This window comes from Hemibagrus wyckioides, linkage group LG07 (genome assembly GCF_019097595.1).
Source record: "Hemibagrus wyckioides isolate EC202008001 linkage group LG07, SWU_Hwy_1.0, whole genome shotgun sequence".
Lineage (NCBI taxonomy): Eukaryota > Metazoa > Chordata > Actinopteri > Siluriformes > Bagridae > Hemibagrus > Hemibagrus wyckioides.
The window spans coordinates 8,315,018-8,329,657 of record NC_080716.1 but is presented as its reverse complement, the minus strand read 5'-3'; the positions used below and the strand labels follow the sequence as shown (position 1 = coordinate 8,329,657).

At 39.0% G+C, this 14,640-nt stretch overlaps 2 non-coding genes across 2 annotated transcripts; one reads left to right on the top strand and one right to left on the bottom strand.

Annotated features, from left to right (window-relative positions):
- The first annotated feature begins 10,541 nt into the window (after nt 1-10,541).
- trnae-cuc (transfer RNA glutamic acid (anticodon CUC)) lies at nt 10,542-10,613 on the top strand. Its single transcript has one exon. It is a non-coding gene; the product is annotated as a tRNA-Glu (tRNA).
- An 83-nt stretch (nt 10,614-10,696) lies between these two features.
- On the bottom strand, nt 10,697-10,785 carry trnay-gua (transfer RNA tyrosine (anticodon GUA)). The gene is given in 2 exon segments: nt 10,697-10,732; nt 10,749-10,785. It is a non-coding gene; the product is annotated as a tRNA-Tyr (tRNA).
- Nucleotides 10,786-14,640: the final 3,855 nt, after the last annotated feature.

Here is a 14,640-nt window from a genome sequence, read left to right as displayed (position 1 = left end):
TTTTTTTTCTCACTATCTGACATTAAATCAGACTTTCCTGTTGGAAAAGCCCAGATGATGATGTCATGGCTTTGGAAGCTTCTGATGGGTTAATTGACATCATTTGAGTCAATTGGAGGTACACCTGTGGATGTATTATAAACACTCTGCTTCCTTGTGTGACATCGTGGAATAATCAAAAGAAAATCAGCAAAGATATCTGGAAGAGAATTATGGACCTCCACAAGCCTGGTTCATCTTGCATACAATTTCCAGATGCCTGAAGGTGCTATGTTCATCTGTTCAAACAATTATACACAAGTATAAACACCATAGGAATGTCCAGCCATCCTACTGCTCAGGAAGGAGACGGGTTCTGTGTCACAGAGAAGAACGTGCTTTGGAGCGAAATGTGTGCATCAACCCCAGAACAAAAGCAAAACAACTAATGAAGATGCTGGCTGTAGCTGGAAAGAGAGTGTCATTATCCACAGTGAAACGAGTCCTGTACCGACATGGGCTGAAAGGCCACTCCACAAGGAAGAAGCCATTACTCCAAAAGGAACATAAAAAAAGCCAGATTACACTTTGCGAATGTACACAGGGACAGAGACCTTAATTTTTGGAGACATGTCCTGTGGTCTGATGAAACTAAATTTGAACTGTTTGGCCATAGTGATCATCGTTACATTTGGAGGAAAAGGGGGAAGCTTGCAAACCTGAGAACACCATCCCAGCTGTGAAGTACGAGAGTGGCAGCATCATGGTGTGGGGGTGTTTTGCTGCAGGAGGGACTGGTGCACTTCACAAAATAGATGACATTATGAGGAAAGAACATTATGTAGAAATATTGAAGCAACATCTCAAGCCATCAGCCAGGAAGTTAAAGCTTGCGTGCAAATGGGTCTTCCAAATGAACAATGACCCTAAGCATACTGCCAAATTAATTACAAAATGGCTGAAGGACAACTGTTTTGGAGTGGCCATCACAAAGCCCTGATCTCTATCCAATAGAAAATTTGTAGGGAGAGCTGAAAAGGCGGTACTGTCAGGAGGAATTGGCCAAAATTCCACTAAACTATTGTGAGAAGCTTGTGGAAGGATGCCCAAAACGTTTGACCCAAGTCATACAGTTTAAAGGTAATGCTACCAAATACTAAGGAAATGTATGTAAACCTCTGACTTTGAAGGAAATAATAAAAAATATCTAAAAAATTCTCTCACTCATTATTCTGATATTTAGCAAATAGAAATAATTTTAGAAATCCTAACTGACATAAAATGGGAAAAGTTTAGTCTGATTTAATGTCAGAAGGTGAGAAAAAGTGGTTATGTGTCTTTTTATACAGTGTATGTAAACTTCTGGTTCCAGCTGTAAAGCCACTAAATCATTCCTCACTATGTATGCTCACCCTAGAAAGAAATGGCATGCTTCAACACAGCTTACAAGAGGAAAAATACTCTGTCTGTTTTGGGGGTTCAGTGTTGAATCATTTTGTTGTGTTACACTCCACAGTGGTAGTTAATGGATGGTCATACGAAAGGTGATATTCAGGACTTTAATAAGTCCTGAATGTCTCCTGTAATAATAATGTGTAGTTTTATTCATTTATATTTTATTTACTTAATTCTTGGGTTTAAATGTTATAATTTTATTGTAGCAGTTGTACAGTGTTTTACTATCAAAAACGTTTGAGATGTTTTGAATGTTTTATCTCTGTACCAGTGTTACTGTGGATAAGTGTGATTTATTTGCCCAGCAGGGGCTCAAACACCGCCCACTTCTCAGTGCACTGGTCAGCAGCAGCTAAACACAGAGTCATGATACTTTACACATTGAAAGCCAACAGTATTCTGACTAATTCTGGATCAGATTTGTGGGGGGAAAATAATTCATTTGTTTATATTAATTAAAAATGTTTGATAAGTCAAATGGAAGGAACGCCAGTATGATGATAAAAAAGAGTAAAGGGTTGTTTTGTGAAACCAAGTTAGTGTTGTGCGGTTCTACAATTAACACCAGCTTGTAGTTAGTGTAAGTGACCTTTCATCTGAGGGTTTCATCAGTTTTCAAGATTATTACACAGAAGCAGTCACCCACACGTTACACAGCATACAGATCAGAAGAGTGCATGTCAGAGTGAATTTACTGAACATCACGACTTTCTGTAGGAAAACTTTAAAAAGGTCTGTTTGCAGGTCCGAAACCGGAGACAGTGGCTGATTTCTGGAGAATGGTTTGAGAACACAAATCTGCCACCATAGTCATGCTGACTAACATACGGGAGAGAAAAGAGGTAAAATACATAGATATAGCATACAGTTTGCTCTGGAAATACTCGAAAGGGTTAAATGGTTTTGAATCTGCATGTGCTTTTAGGAATAATGCTGTCAGTACTGGCCAGAGCAGGGCTGCTGGCTGTACAGATGTGTCCTTGGAGGATGTAACGGTGCTGATCGACTACACTATCCAGAATTTCTGTGTGCAATATGTAAGTCTGAAATAAACAAATGAACAGAAGAATAAAGAATGCAGAATTGCACATATATTCAATTCAATTCAATTATATTTGTATAGCACTTTTAACAATGAACAGTGTCTCAAAGCAGCTTTACAGAACATCGGAACAAAAAACATAGATGTTAGACAAAATCATCCCTAGTGAACAAGCCTATGGCGACAGTAGCAAGGAAAAATTGGTTTACGCAAGAAACCTTGAGAGGAACCAGACTCAAAAGGGAACCCATCCTCATTTGGGTGACACCAGAGAGTGTGATTATAAATTATTCTAAACACCGAAGAGTGTGATTATGAACAATGTCATTTCTGCAGTTATGTACAGTCTACAGTGTGATGCAGATCCAGCATATGTAGAATGTTAGTGTGTGTATTAATTAGGAGGTTGTTGTCGTCCTCTAAGTCCACATTGGGCTAGCAGCATTGCTTTGATATACACAAATCCTCACCAAGCAGAACCCAGCTGAAGCTGGTCCATCTCTGGGTGCCTCAGGATCCTTGAAGGATTGGCCTCTGTCTACTGAAGCTGGCACAATCTCCAGATGCCTCAGGATGGGAATAAAAAAAGGAACAGGTGAAAAGGAATTAGCGTAGCTGCTGTTCATGATATTAGCAGCACTAGATGATAATGTGCATTTAATCAGATGTACTGGAGCACAAGGTTATGGGATGTATTATGTGTATGTCAGGCTAAGGAGATATGTCTTTAATCTACTTTTAAACTGGGAGACTGTCTGAGCCCTGAACACTGTCAGGAAGGCTATTCCAAAGTTTAAAAACGCTCTACCCCCTTTTGTAGACTTTGATATTCTGGAAACTACCAGAAGTCCAGAGTTTTGTGATCTTAAAGAGCGCGGTGGATTGTAGCGTGTCAGAAGACTGGCTAGATACGTGGGAGCTAAACTATTTAGTAGTAGTAAAGTAAAGTAGTAGCACAAGTAGTGCTAGTTTGTAATCAAATCTAAACTTAACAGGTAGCCAGTGCAGGGATGGTAATACTGGGGTTATATGACCATATTTTCTTGATCTGGTAAGAACTCTGGCAGCTGCATTCTGGACTAACTGTAGCTTGTTTATTGAGGATGCAGGACAACCACCTAGTAATGCATGACAATAGTCCAGTCTGGAGGTCAGGAATGGATGAACTAGCTTTTCTGCATCAGATACATATAAATTGTTCCTAAGCTTGGCAATGTTTCTAAGGTATATACATTGGCTCATGGTGATGTGTGAGGAGTTTCATATATGTAGTTTTTACATAGAAATGATGTGCACATGTCTTGATGTACGTGATCCTAGCAATCTCCAGAAGGCTGCAGGTCCGTGAGGTTGGTCACACATCTCCACTTCACCAGCTGGCTTTATTTTGGTGTTCCACTCTCGCCTATCGGTATGCTCAAGTTTCTTAAGAAAGTCAAGAGTGTTAACCCAGCACACGCCGGACACATCATAGTTCACTGCAGGTGACAGTGGCCATCAATCTGAACATTCTTCATCTGAATGTAAAAATAAATATGCTAATCCAGGCTATTACAGAAACAAATAATGGCATTTTACACTGACACTGTGGACCAGATGTGCACATGTGATGCAGCACAAAACATGATGCTCTCTTCTGTGGCAGAATATTGCAGTCTAAAAGGTGAACTGGAGGAAAAGATCAGGGATGAAAGAAGTACTGAGGATTTGAAAGTATTGATTTTTCAGGAGTGAAAATTGAAATAAAATTTGTTGCTCAAATTTCTGAAGAAGTTAATGCTGGTTCTGATAGAAAGGTGTCAGGATACACAGTGCATCACAGTTTGTTCACCGCCAAGAGCGCTAACAATGGGCATGTGAGAATCAGAACTGAACCGCGGAGCAATGGAAGAAGGTGGCCTGGTCTGATGAATCACGTTTTCTATTACATCACATGGATGCCTGGATGCGTGTGAGTCGCTTACCTGGGGAACACATGGCACCAGGATGCACTATGGGAAGAAAACATTAAACATAAATGAACAAGTATTTATGCTGTGCACGCAATACAACTGTTTTGCTTTTATTTTGAAAAGCCTGGCGTTTTATTATTTACCTATGGACGTGCAGGCGTGTCTGAGCAGCAACAGGTGATGCTGGCACGTTATTGCTGGTCAGCTACCCCTAAAAATGTCAGATCCTGTTAAAAAAAGAGAAGTTGATTTCGAATGCCACGTTTTCAACAAGAAATTATTTGTTACACCATGATCCTAACGAAACATTTTACTCCAACATACACGAGCTATATACATATTGTTGGTGCCCTATGAAATTTTTCTTCCATTTTTAGTTCAGTTGGAAGTCTGTGAATGGTCTACGGTGGTAAAGACCCTGTCAAGCTTTTTCACGACTGGAAGAGTAGTGCAGTGTTTTTTTTCACATGGGGATTAGTGACTGTTCCATTGAGAGGTTGCCCTGAACACGCTGTTTGGTCGAGCTGCCTTCAAAAGGTTAAAACTGACCACCTTCCTGTTAGACGACTCAGTGCATGTGCAGAAATAATCACTGCTTGTGGAAAGTTTATTGAATAGAGTATTAAGAAGAAGAAGTATTATAATGTGTGTGTGTGTGTGTGTGTGTGTGTGTGTGTGTCTGTGTGTTGTTTCACAAAATTCAACACAAACCATCGTACTTAGACAGTAAAGTCTGATCCTGAGGTTGATGAGATGAATGTGTGGGACACTTGGATGGATTATCATAAAGGAGATTCACTGTGAATACCACAATTTCCACAGTTTTAGTTAAGCTGTTCTTATTAAAATGATCTTTAGGAATTCACTGCTTAAGAAGTGATCTATGAGCAGTAGATAATGGAGAGCTGTGCAGTAACTCCAGAGGAAATGAAAGCCATTATTGAGCTGAGTGAAATTTAACAGTTTTTTATTTTTTATTTTATTAGCAGTAACAACAAAAAAAAGTCTATTTTTAAGAATTTATCTTCAGATGTTTAATATAAAAGCTGTTTCCTGGTTGACAGGTAATTTCTTTATTTTCTGCTCTCTGGTTGAGCATCGCCTGGCTTGCTTTCTACAGCTTCAGCCTCAGCTTCTTCCTGAACCATGTTTTCAGCCTCATCCACTTCTAAAAAAAAATCTTGATTAGCTTTTTCAATATGATGTAATGTTTAGATTGTATTCATTGACACAGATAAAATGTTGCACTTCAATTCCTCATTAATTTAATATCAGCAGATCACCAGGTACATTACCGACATCATGAAATGATATTAATACCTGCTTTGATGACCCGGACTTTCTTCTTTCTTCTGCCTCGTGTCCCTTTTTGGTCCATTTCTTCTTCTCCTTTTCACAGCTGGTGCTTTCCACAGCAGATGTGCTGTTCTCTGGTTCTACAGCTTCGGACTCAGCTTCAGCCTGGACCAAGTTTTCAGCCTCATCTACTTCTGAAAAGAATTTGCATTTTACATGTGGTGTAATGTTTAGATTGTATTCATTGACACAGATATAATGTTTCATATCAATTCCTCATTAATTTAATATCAACAGATCTCCAGGTACATTACTGACATCATGACATGATATTAATATTCATACCTGCTTTGTTGACCTGGACTTTCTTCTTTCCTCCTCCTGGTGTCCCTCTCGTGGGCCAGAAACAAAATCATGATTCACAATTAAAATCTGATATAAAGTTTTGACTAAATTAATTGACACAGATAAACTTCATTATTATTAATATTTATTACATAATTAGGAAATAATATACAATGTCTTAAACACTACCACTATTGACATTTTTGATTATTAATAATACTTTTTTATTAATAAAGGATGAATTTGTATTTTTTTTTTTAAACTTTTTTTTTATTTTGTTTAGTTACTTATTTCTTTGAGTAGTTGATGTTCAGAGGGATCGTGTGCAGTTTAGTTTACAGTTAAAGAGCTGTATCGGTGTGAGTGATTGCTTTTACAAACTTCTTCTGGAAAGTTACATGATACACAATTTAATTATTTTATTTTATTGTTCAGCTTCTGTCTGCAGCACCTTCAAGCATTTATCTTATGAACATTGTCCATGTCGGTTTTGTGGTATCCTGAACTAAATATTATTATCGCAATGGAAAATGCTTCCTGGATTGACCACTAGGTGTCACTGTGTGATTACTGCTGTTAATATGCTCTCACTAGTTACTGAGAGAGTTGAGTTTTTGGGCTGAAAATGAAGAAAATCTAATCGGTTGTATGCCAGGTTCATTTTTGTTCATTTCATAAAGACATTAATATAATTAACATTAAACTAGCATCCAGAGTCTGCTTGTCATACATATCTGAGAGAAACATGGGGATCATGAGTGTCTGAGAAATTACAAGCTTCTTACAGATTTCTTTTTTTAATGTTAAAGTCAGCCCTGTTCTGTTGTTTATGTCCATAATAGGTAAACATTTCTGTGTCAGAGTTTCATACAGTTAGAGGATGAACTGATTTACATGAGAGCATTGTGTATAACATGCCCCATACAGGAAGTATTTATATTTATACATTTTTTATACTGTGTAGTAATTATACTTTGTTTATCAGGGAGAAAGAGTTACTGAAGGAGAAGAGGCGAAAAAGACAGTTACTTTTCCAAGAACAAAAGGTACAAAAACCTTTGCATAGTAAACTTTCATATTTAAGCAATGCAAATGTTTTAAAGTCTTTGTAATTGCCTAATGTTTCTAAGCTCTAATTATTACTCATGTATTGTTTAATGCTTTGAAGAAAAGCAGACTTTTACCAGAAGCTCTTTTAGAAAAGCTGGGGAACAATAATCTGTTTCGGGTGGGGAAGAAAGGAAAAAAATGGGGAAGAAGGGGAAAGAGAGAAAAAGAGAAAAAAAAAAAGAAGAAAAAAAGAAAGGAAGAAAACAAAAGAGAGACAGAATACCACGTGTGATTTATGTGCGCCTGTTTTGTAAATTTTTATTTAAAAATGTGCTTTTTTACAAACAAATCAGAAAAAATTCAAGTCCCCCTCCCATCCACACTGACCCGGCTCGAATCCCACCTCAGACAAGGATTAAATATTGCATTCTGTTTAGAAATGGCAACTGTTAGTCTACAGAAACAGTCCTGCTGTCAAAATGAGTCAAGTTCTAAGTCCTGTGTAGTTAGTTGACTTCGATTATTTAATTATCTGCAAAATATGGCTTCTAAGTACGACCTACTGTTAGAAATATTGTCTTTTTTTATTTTTTTTACAAAGATAAGAATAATACAGCCCAAGACACACACCATAACAATATACATAAGTGATAAATTATTATAAAATACTAACAAAGTATAGAAATCTATAAACGAAAAACTACCAATATTTATATTATTAAGTATAGATTTATTAATATAAATTAAAAAAAAAGTTAAGGATATTCGGCTTTCGGGTGAAATTTCAGGATGCACCTAAAATGCACTATAACCTTTACAGGTGAACTTAATTTGACCTTCTCTACACTTTTGAATGCACATGTCCAACTGTTCAGTGTTTCAGTACTTTTTGCATAACTTGCTGTTTTCTAACAAGGTGCTTAACGGCAAAATTCACAACTGGTGTTTGATCCATGAATCGACCAATACATTTTCTGGTTCAATTAGAATTGGTATTTAAACAGTCCTCTTCATCATGCTGTTCACATTTTGACATCATGAGACCAAGACCATACCTAACAATTGATCAACAGTACCTCACCATTGCGAGGCTTCAGACAGGATGTTCTCAGAGGGAAGTGGCCACTGAGCTTAGAGTGTCACAGAGTGTCATCAGCAGGTTGCGAAAGAGATACAGAGAGACTGGAAGAGTCACAGAAAGGCATAGAAGTGGACGTCCTTTGGCCACATCCCGCATTGATGACCGCTTCATGATGAATGCGATGAATGCCACTCAACTCCAGGCACATTTAAGGGAGGTGAGAGGCACCCAGGTGTCATGTCAGAACATTTGAAACCGTTTACATCAATGTGTTCTGTGTGCTAGACGACCTGCAAAGGGTACCTGACCACACCACCAGGCACAGGCGTCGGGCCAGGGAGCTTTTACGCTGGACAAGGGACCAGTGGACCTCAGTGCTGTTCTCTGATGAAAGTCAATTCACGTTGAGCAGAAATGATGGCTGCCAACGATGTTGGAGACGTCAAGGAGAGCGCTATGCATCAGCCACTGTTGTGGTGGTGTTACAGTCTGGGCAGGTGTGTCTACTCAATACAGAACTGCCCTACATCTTGTGAATGGTACAGTGACAAGCCAATACTACCTGAATAACATCATTAATCCAGTTATTGTGCCCCTGCATGAACAACACAGGCCTAATTTCTTCATCATGGACGACAATCCTCCGGCTCATCGAGGTCGCATCATTAGGGAACAGCTGCTGGAGGCTGGGGTACTTCAAATGGAGTGGCCTGCACTTTCTCCAGACCTTCCGGAAATCTAACAGCAGCAGACACTCCCCTATTTACATCAACGGGTCTGAAGTAGAGCGTGTCTCCAGCTTTAAGTTTTTGGATGTCCACATCTCTGAGGATCTGTCCTGGCATCTGAACACCTCAACTCTGGTTCGGAAGGCGCAACAGCGTCTTTACTTCCTAAGGAGACTGAAGAAAGTTCACCTATCCCCCAAGATCCTGACCAACTTTTACCGCTGCATCATTGAGAGCATCTTGACGAGCTCCATCACAGTGTGGCATGGCAGCTCCACGATGTGTGAAAAGAAATCATTGCAAAGGGTTGTGAAAACCGCCCAACGCATCATCGGCACCCAACTACCTGCCATTGGGTCTCTTCACCACAGTAGATGTCTGCGCAGAGCACACAAAATAATCAAAGACTCCTCCCACCCGAGTCACAAACTGTTCAACCTTCCATCCAGGAGGAGATACAGGTCCATCCTCACCAGAACCAGTAGGTTTAGGGCCAGTTTTTTTCCTTCAACCATAAAACTACTGAACTCTACACTACACCGCTAGGACACTCATGTCTTTCTACACTTACCAGTTTACAGTTCTGCTCCACTCTGTACATTCTGTTAATATAATATTTTTCTCTGTTAAACATTCTGTTGTACATTCTGTTATAATATAAGTTTTTCTCAGTGTGTAATATAATTAATGTACATATTGTCCATTTCACCTAGTATTATCTATTTGACTATCTATTTATATGAATTTACATATACTATATTTATACATACTATATAATATATGTATATTATCTGTTACTGTTGTACAAACATTGTACATAATGTACACATTTTTAGCACAATTATAATTACACCTGTCACTTTATCTACTGTAAATACTACTTGCACATACTTCTCTATGCACACTCTGACAGCCTTATTTATCGATGTACATATTTACATATTTATCTGCACTTGTTCATTGGCAGAATTTCTATTATTTGCACTTCTGGTAGATGCTAAACAGCATTTCATTGCTATGTACCTGCACTCTGCAATGACAATGAAGTTGAATCTATCTATCTATCTATCTATCTATCTATCTAATGCACAGGGTTTCACCCTGTCCACCAGGTGCCTCAAAAGCGATGGGCCAAAACGGGCAGATGTGAACGTTTGTGTGCATCGCTGCATGTCAAAGCTTTTCCGTAGGACAGAAATACCTGTTCTCGTCTAGACCTGATCGGTTAGCAGTACACCCCACATGGCTCGCCAGCTCATCACAGGGCACTGCGCAAACACATTCACGCCCTCGCTCATACCTAATAGCGATTTGTTTCAGCCTATCCACCTACTGGCGTGTCTTTTGCAGGTGAGAGGAAACCGGAGAACACCGAGTGTACACGCACGGGGACTCCGGACAGACTGCAAACTGGTGACCCTGCAGCTGAGAGGTGGGACCTCTTTTAAGTCTTTTGAGACAGTCTGTGCAGACATTCTGTTGATCTTAAAGCGAATTTGTTTAAACTGCTGTTTCCTCAGGTGTAACTCATCCGGAATTGCCGTAAATTGCCACTAGAGGCCAATCCTGGGTGCTGCGCACAGCTGCTCGAGGCCCACACATCTGTTTGTGTCTCCCTGGTGGTCTAGTGGCTAGGATTCGGCGCTCTCACCGCCGCGGCCCGGGTTCGATTCCCGGCCAGGGAAGCGAACTGTTTTTCGTGTCCGGCTAGAGCTAGCAGCTGCAAGAAGTGGGTTCACTGAAACTTCCCGGCGGCTAGTAAAAGCTGTCCTTCGAGCCGGATTTGAACCAGCGACCTAAGGATGTCCATTTATAAGCACCTACAGTCCTCCGCTCTACCAGCTGAGCTATCGAAGGGCGGGCGCAGGGCCATCTTTGGGCAGCGACCTGGCAAACAGGACCCCTGGCGATTTTGTCTGTTACGAGCCATGTAGTGCAGCGGTTTCAGGGGCACTAGGCCAGATTTACTGGGGCCTATAAATGTGCTTGTCGATGTTGGACCCTTCTCTCCGCTCTACCAGCTGTGCCAAAGCTGGGGAACCATAGTCTGTTTCGGGTGGGGAAGAAAGGAAAAGGAGGGGAAGGAAGAAAAAAGAGAAGAAAAGAGAAAAAAGAGAAGAAGAGAAAGAAAGGAAGAAAGCAAAGGAGAGACAGAGTGCCACGTGTGATTCATATGCACCTGTTTTGTAATTTTTTTAAAAATATGTGCTAAAAATAAGTCCCCCTCCCATCCACACCGACCCAGACCGACCGAATCCCACTTCAGACAAGGATTAAATTAATTAATATAATTTAATTCAGTTTAGAAATGGCAACTGTTAGTCTACAGAAACCTTCCTGCTGTCAAAATGAGTCAAGTTCTAACTCCTGTGTAGTTAGTTGACTTTGATTATTTAATTATCTGTAAAATATGGCTCAGTACGTACTGTTAGAAATATTGTCTTTTTTTATTTTACATAGATAAGAATACAGCACAAGACACACACCATAACAATATACATAAGTGATAAATTATTATAAAATACTAACAAAGTATAGAAATCTATGAACAAAAAACTACCAATATTTATATTATTAAATATATATGTTGAAGCACACACCTAAATAAACTTATAATGATAAAACAAAGAATACATTCAAGTCAGGTCAAGAATCTTTTATTGTCCTTTTGACCACATATAGCTGATGCAGTACACAGTGAAATGAGACCACGTTCCTCCAGGACCCTGGTGCTACATAAACAACATAACATAATTACAAAACACAGAGCTAAGGACGGAAAGTAAGCTGTCCTAGCTTCATGAAGTACATTGTGTGCAACTTGGTGCTAACAGTGCAAGACAAAAGACAGTGCAAAGAGATAATACAGTACGTATAGCAGCAGTTGAATAATGAGCAAATACAATTCAAATAATACATTATTTAATACATGTACCCTAATAATAAATACAAGTGACAAATTATAAAATAGCAATATATTAAACTATAAACAAAACAGAAAAATACTATTTAAACATCAAATGTTGAAATATAAAATACAATAAAATACTTTGTAAGAATACAAGCACTATATGCAACATAATCTATATTTTCTTTATTTTTTTGAGCAACTGCTGTTTCGTCTCTGTCACTGGACAATAAATTCTGGCCTTGTCCTGGCTATGTCCAGTTGCTGATGTCCTAGAACGACCACACTTTCCGCAAGTGTCAGCCTTCACTTAATGTATGCACGTGGTTGACATGGCACAGGTGGTTGAAATGCTGTTGGAGGAACACGGCTTGGTTGATGGACCATCACGTAGGGTGGAGTGCTGCTGGGCTGGGGAGTGCTGGTTGCTGAGGCTCCAGGGTCCATGTCCAGGGTCCGAATGTGGGTTCGGTGTGCTTGATAAAAGTGCTGGGCTCGATGGAAACAGCACCAGCTTGCGCCAGTATGACTAAAACATGATGAAAAAAATATACATTAACAGTCTACATATATGGCAGTAAAATTTAAGCAGTGGGTAAAGAGTTTAGGTGAGATATTTCAGATGTAATATACTGAGATGAATAATACCAGTACACTATGATGAATAATACCAGTACACTATGATGTATAATTTTTTTGTTTATTTATAACACTTATCAATACATGATACACATCGAGGCATGGATTTAAACAAAAAACAGCTCTTACCTGGGGCGGTATAATGTTCCAAATCCTCCTAAAAATTAAGGTTACTCACAGCACATGATTATAATACTCCAAAAGTTATTTCAAAAATGATCTATTATCTATAAAGCTATTGCAAAAAATTATCGAATAATAAACACAAACTAAAGTTAAAATATGAAGTCTAAAAGAACCAGCGTGTGCGCTCTGCTTAAATGTCAGTTAAAAGACGATACGAATTAAAAAAAACAAACCTCTTCACTCACTCTAGCTGACGCAATCACACTAATAATAATAATGATAAATAGTGACGATAACAAGACTAACAATAATAATAATAATAATAATAATAATAATAATAATAATAACAAACATCATCATCATCATCATCTCCGTGACCCCAATCCGCACGTGGGGTCGCATCTCTTCATCTTTGACGTCATCTGCGTCATCGCTGCTGTAGAGTGGTTTATTTGTATTTAAACTGTCTCCATGGTGATGACGCGTTCATCGAGTAGTTTCAAGTCAAAACCTGCATTGAGTTTCTGCGTGGCAACAGATAAACATCGTCTCCATCACCACAACTCTACAGATCTACAACTCTACAAGTCAACTCTACAACCAGCGACTTTCAACGAAGGACTTCTGACCACACCATGTCTATCCGAGGATTTCTTCAGGGACTGAAGAACTGGACTCTGGGTGAGATCGCCTGTGCTGCGGGTCTGGTCACTCTGTCTGCCGGTGCGGGATACTTCATTTACCGCAGCCTCCGGACAGAAAGAGCTCCTCCTGACCACACTGAGCTTCCTCAAGGTAGGAGGAGCTTTATCCTACCTCGTGACTTTAATGTCTCACTGATTTTACAATGAATCCAGTAGAAGGTACAGTGTTACAGTCTAATGTTATGTAGCTAACAAGCGACCTCATCTACTGCTAACAATTAGCCTCATGCTAGTTATCGTGCTAGCGAACTTGGCTACTGGTTTAAATTACACAATAAAGTCCTTAAACTTGGTTCAAGAATGTATTTTATTTCTACAATGAATAATTTACCCTGTTAGTAGGTCACTTTTAACAGCCCTGGCTACTGGTTTTACACTAAATCATGCTTAGCCTTGTGATTCTCCAGCTAGCGCGCTAACAGACTTTAGCCGATTTTTAGCGATTTAAATGACACTGTAATAGTTGGACTAATCATATCTACAACTTATCATATTCTCAAGCTCTAGAGAACCTGTCTATTTGTTGTAATTATTACGCAATTAATTGGTAAATATAATATAAATATAATGTTTAGCCTAATGTTAGTTAAGCTGCTAGCGAACTTGGCTGTTGGTTTAAAGACACTAAAATCCTGAACCGAGTTGATGAGCTTGAACAACGAGAATTTCATTTATTTCTACAATATAATATTCATCCCCATTAAAAAGTGACTTTTAACAACCCTGACTACTGGTTTTACACTAAATCATGTTTAGACTACTGATTAATCAGCTCTCCTAAAGGGCTTGGTTACAGGTGTATGTTATCTACCTAGAGAACTTCACTAATCATTTTATTTACACAATATCATAGTGAGTATGAAGCTAGTTAGCTTGATGAACTCAGTTTTAATAATTACACAGTATAATATTTGTATAGATTTGGGTGGTGGATAGGGGCAGGAGGTTTTAGAGAGTTTAATCAGTTCACATGTACAGTGAATTTACACAATCTGACTGCTACAATTTGTCTGTTTCTTCACAAGTTAACTAATTATCAAACTTGACAGGTTATTAAGCATTAATAGGAAAGTTTGATGTTGTGTAATTGAAGAGTCAGAATTCTGAGTCCCATAAAAGTGATTTTATTACAGAGCCTGTGGATGTGCTGGGGGAATCAGTAGGTACTCCCTCTGTCCTCCAGGTATGTGTCTGATAAATAGTAATATTTAACTTCATTTGAAACCTGTAGGTCACTTTTGTCTAAGTGTGTGTGTGTGTGTGTGTGTGTGTGTGTGTGCACGTTAAGGTCGTTGAGCCAATCCTGCAGCTTCTGCCCCCCGAACCTCAGGACGA